The 4898-nt window shown below is 41.2% G+C and overlaps 1 long non-coding RNA gene across 1 annotated transcript; it reads left to right on the forward strand.

The window, feature by feature from the left end:
• Positions 1–3110, forward strand: LOC123174226 (uncharacterized). Its single transcript, XR_006486866.1, has 4 exons — positions 1–117; positions 207–324; positions 1744–2558; positions 3047–3110. It is a non-coding gene; the product is annotated as an uncharacterized lncRNA (long non-coding RNA).
• The last annotated feature ends 1788 nt before the right edge of the window (positions 3111–4898 follow it).

Below are 4898 nucleotides of genomic sequence, written 5' to 3' on the forward strand. Positions count from 1 at the left end.
GCGGTGGGGGAGTACGAGGAGGTGCTGGCCCGGCTCTCCTCGCTCATCACGCAGAAGGTGCGCGCGGACACCGGCAACCGCGGCAACCAGTGGGACCTCATGGGCCGCTACCTCCAGGTACTCCGTCCCCTCCTTCATCCTCCTCCTCAACCGCGATGTGGGTGGGGATGTGTTGTCTGATCTAGAGGGCGGATTTGGTTCTTCAGATTCTGGAGCTGGAGGAGCCCATGGCGCGGATGAAGGTCATCCATGTCGCCGGCACCAAAGGTCATCCATGTCGCGCGGCCCGATCGGGGAGCTCCGATTCGTCTGCCCACCAGTCAGGTACGCCCTCTCCGCTCCGCCCCGATTCACCCCTTGCATCAGTACGACGATGCCCTAGGAGCAAGGTAGCTCAAGGCAGAACCAGGGCTCTTGCCCGTGGATCCTTCCGCACCCTAGTCCCGATCCTGTGTGGCGTAGAAATCCCTCTGCCCGTCTGCCGTAGCCGAGCTCCACGGTTGGTCGCTTGGTATTTTTGAAGGGGGGGATGAAGGTTTCAGTTGATAGATGATTTATTTCTGGTCTTATGATCCAATTGCAACAAGTGCCGTAGACAGTTAATTGATGATCCTCATCCTGTGTAGCTTGCACTCCATAGCAGGGAAGGGGGAAGTAAATTCAACTGAGTCCAGCACCTGAAATCGTGTATCTACCACTACCAGGTTTCATTTTGGCAGATGTGAATAATATAAAATCCATGAAATTCAGTCCAAGAATCTGGTCCTGTTCTGCACAGAGTGCAGACACTAAGCAGCCACGGAAGAATTCCATGTGCTATTATGACTATATATACACCAAATCTTGTAACCTCTGGATAGTGCAGCTTAGTTTTAGTACGTCGGCTGCATCAGACTTCCAGTAAGCACTGCCACGATAAATGAATTGCGTTGTGTGTCTTTGAAGTACTTGTGCAGAGCGATGCATATAGGTTTTTCCGTTTCAAGCTACATGTGTTGCATTGAAAGGGAGCTCTCTTTCCTGCACGCAGCTCAGGCAAAACAAATAAACAACGGAGTTAAGCAGGGTCTACACTGTTGCGTTTGTTTCTTAAAAAAATTACCTGAGATATCTCACACATATCTGTAGAGAATAGTTTTGCAACAGCAGTCTTCTTGTTTCCAACGGTTTTAGCTTGAATGGATCTCCCTCTGTCTCTGTTTCTGGGATCAGTACATCATTGTCACTCCCTGGCAAGTCCCAGCACCAGGTAGACATGCCTTCTGAGAGAGACAGAAGTGATTGTTCAGGCCGATGTTCTAGTGCTTGCTAGAGTGCTTTGTATGGCCAAAGGATGCCTCAGTAGGCCGTCTTGTGATGTACAGGCAGTATCTGGTTCAGATGGGGAAGCTACTCCCGGTAACCCCTATTTTTCCTTCTTGCTGTGGCAGAAATCATCAATAGCCGCAAAGCTACTGAATGCCAGACTGTATAAGCACCAGAGGGGACTCAGATTGTGGTATAACACAAATCTCTACATCTTCAAACTGTCCCCGTAATGCCCAGTTCGAAATCGTACACACTGTATTTTCAAGTGGTGCCCACATGTAGTAACATTATTTTCACATCTGTGCCCTGCGTTGAATTTGATACCGGCAATGAACCAGTCACTTGTCTCTCGAGTTGTCAGAGGACCGTTTTTCATGTTCCGCATCTTGGATTGGTAACTACATGTATAACATTTTCCACATTTTTTTCCTGCAGCAGCAGCAACCTAGTCGTCGTCGTCGATGGCAGGGTTGTAACCTCACTGTCACGCTAATGGACGCAAAAAAGAAGAGTGGTAGTACTATCAATGGTTCAGTCAGCGCCTCAACAGCGTCTGCACTACTTCTGATATTGTTTTTCAGTAGCTTTTTTCTGCACCTTTTTCTTTCAGTTCTTAGTGCTGCTGCCCCATGAACACATTTTTTTAATTTGACTGTACAGTCAAATGAAGCCTTTGTTAAGTATACACTCCAAAATTCAGTTAACAGTAGCCTAACTGAATTTTTTGTTTCTGAATTTATAAACTCACTTTATATTCAGTTTATAAATTAACAGTAGCTTCAAAATTAAGTATCATTCGCATGGATCAACTGTTATTTTATTTTGTGGAGGATAAAGTTCAGATCATGAATAATGGCATTACAAGTCAACTTGGCACAATTACACATGTCCTGAATCTCATAGAATCTGACACTAGCAAGTCTTCATTGGCATGCAAGTACTATTACATTGTCATGACAGGAACAATTAATTATTTGACATGTATCATTGGTACTGCTAAAACATTTCGTTCATGTTTCAACAAATTTGGTGAAGACCACTTCATATGTATTTTGCATATATGAATTATCTCCTGTTGCTTTCTAAGATGCTATTTCTTTCAGTTCTAGCCCTCCTATCTTTAATTCCTGGCTGCTGGACTACCTGCAGGACAACGAGTTCATCTGCGGCAGCTATCGCTGTGAGCAGTCCGTCCGCGACGCGCTCCGCAGCGTCTTCGTCGGGCACAACGAGATCCTCAACGTCTGGAAGTAAGTCGCCGGCCATCTGTTTCCTGATGAATTTTCTTTCTAGCTCAATGTGATCGGATATGACTAGTACGTTCAGATTTGCTCTTGTTTTCTTTTCAAATAGTACTAGTAGTCTATATTCCAGCTGTGCGACTACCTGTAGCCACTTGAACCGATGAGAATTCTTCAAGCCTACCTATAGCCACTTGAACAGATGTCTATCTCAGATCTGCTCATCTAAAAAATCTAAGTGGAGTAGTATACTGATAGTATGGTATAATAATATTATCAAAAGGTAAATGCCCTGATTATTTAGCTCTGTCAGATAAATACTCGTCGAAAGTGGGCTCCTATCAAAATTCATTTCCATTATAATCTTACTCATACAATATTCACACCATGTAATTCTGGAAATATATGCTCATATCTAGTTATGCATAAAAAATGACAGTATTGACATGTTATAAATAGTTTGTTTGTCTTTCTGTTTATTTTGTTACATTTTGCAGGGATAAAGTGAAGAAAAAGAAGAAAAGATTATTAGAAGATTAGTTTTAGGATTTTCTTTTATTTCCTTGCAATTTTCCTTTTATTGGATACTTGTAAAGACATTGTAATATTCTTACTATAATAAAAATTATGATTCTATTTCATTTTTTGTTTTTAAATTATTTTTCCTTACAGGTTGTTTTCTGTAAATTTGGATTTTTTTTGTTTTCCAAATACATTACTAGTGGCACATTTAAGCCCTTATTAGTGGCGCACCTTCCTTTATTACTAGTGGCGCAGCTATAAGGCTATTAGTGGCGCACCTGGAGGGAATGCCAGTGGAGCACCTAAGGGTTAGTAGTGGCGCACCATGTGGTGCGCCACTGGTATTTGGATTACCAATGGCGCATCAAAGTTGCCATTACTAACAGTTACTAGTGGCGTGTTAATAGTGGCGCACCTATAGTGCGCCGTTAATAGCAAAAATTGGTGCGCCACTAACAGCCTTTTTTCTAGTAGTGAAGTGATATGACGCGTTACATGCTAGATCAGTGTGACTTAGATCGGGGTCCTGACAGGGATTGAAATCAAGTCTGCAATGCAAACGCTCTCCACCTACAGATTCATGCTCAGAATATGATCCTAACAATGATTCTGTCTCGAATATGATCCTAACGCTCTCCACCTACAATGGGTGTACTTCGTGTACAAAACGGACAATCTGTTTCGAAGTATTAGGGTTTCAGACGAAAACTCATCTGTTTACAAAGGGATTTCTTTTTTTTTAACTTATTTGAACTCCAGACTTTTTGTGTGTTCAAAATGAACCATTCAAAGCCACATCATCAATTTTCAACCCTTTCTGACTTCATTTGTTATTTTCCATGTACTTACTAATTTTTTAAGCTAAATGACCCATAAATTGAAAAGCACTTCAGATGAACTCTAAAGAGGTTGAAAATTGGCATGGTACCATCATTTCACCCACATAGCATGTGCTAAAAAGTTGAGAGGGTTACGGCAAAAACTGGATGCACTTCGTGTACAAAATGGACAATCTCTTTCGAAGTATAAGGGTTTCGCACGAAAACTCATCTGTTTACAAAGGGACATTTTTTGAACTTATTTAACTCCAGACTTTTTGTGTGTTCAAAATGAACCATTGAAAGCCACATCATCAATTTTCAACCCTTTCTGACTTCATTTGTTTTTTTATGCATTTACTAATTTTTTTAGCCATATGACCCTAAAATTGAAAAGCACTTCAGATGAACTCTGAAGAGGTTGAAAATTGGAATGGCATCATTTCCCCCACATAGCATGTGCTAAAAAGTTAAGAGGGTTACGGAGAAAACTTGATGCACTTCGTGTGCAAAATGGATAATCTCTTTCGAAGTATTAGGGTTTCGGACGAAAACGCATCTGTTACAAAGGGATTTCATTTTTTGAACTTATTTGAACTCCAGACTTTTTGTGTGTTCAAAATGAACCATTCAAAGCCACATCATCAATGTTCAACCCTTTCTGACTTCATCTGTTATTTTTCATGCATTTACTAATTTTTTTGAGCTAAATGACCCTGAAATTGAAAAGCACTTCAGGTGAACTCTGAAGAGGTTGAAAATTGGCATGGTATCATCATTTCACCCACATAGCATGTGCTAAAAAGTTGAGAGTGTTACGACAAAAATTGGGTGGACTTCGTGTACAAATCGAACAATCTGTTTCGAAGTATTAGGGTTTCAGACGAAAACTCATCTGTTTACAAAGGGATTTCTTTTTTTTTTAACTTATTTGAACTCCAGAATTTTTGTGTGTTCAAAATGAACCATTCAAAGCCACATCATCAATTTTCAACCCTTTCTGACTTCA

The sequence above is a fragment of the Triticum aestivum genome, unplaced genomic scaffold, assembly GCF_018294505.1.
Source record: "Triticum aestivum cultivar Chinese Spring unplaced genomic scaffold, IWGSC CS RefSeq v2.1 scaffold3576, whole genome shotgun sequence".
Lineage (NCBI taxonomy): Eukaryota > Viridiplantae > Streptophyta > Magnoliopsida > Poales > Poaceae > Triticum > Triticum aestivum.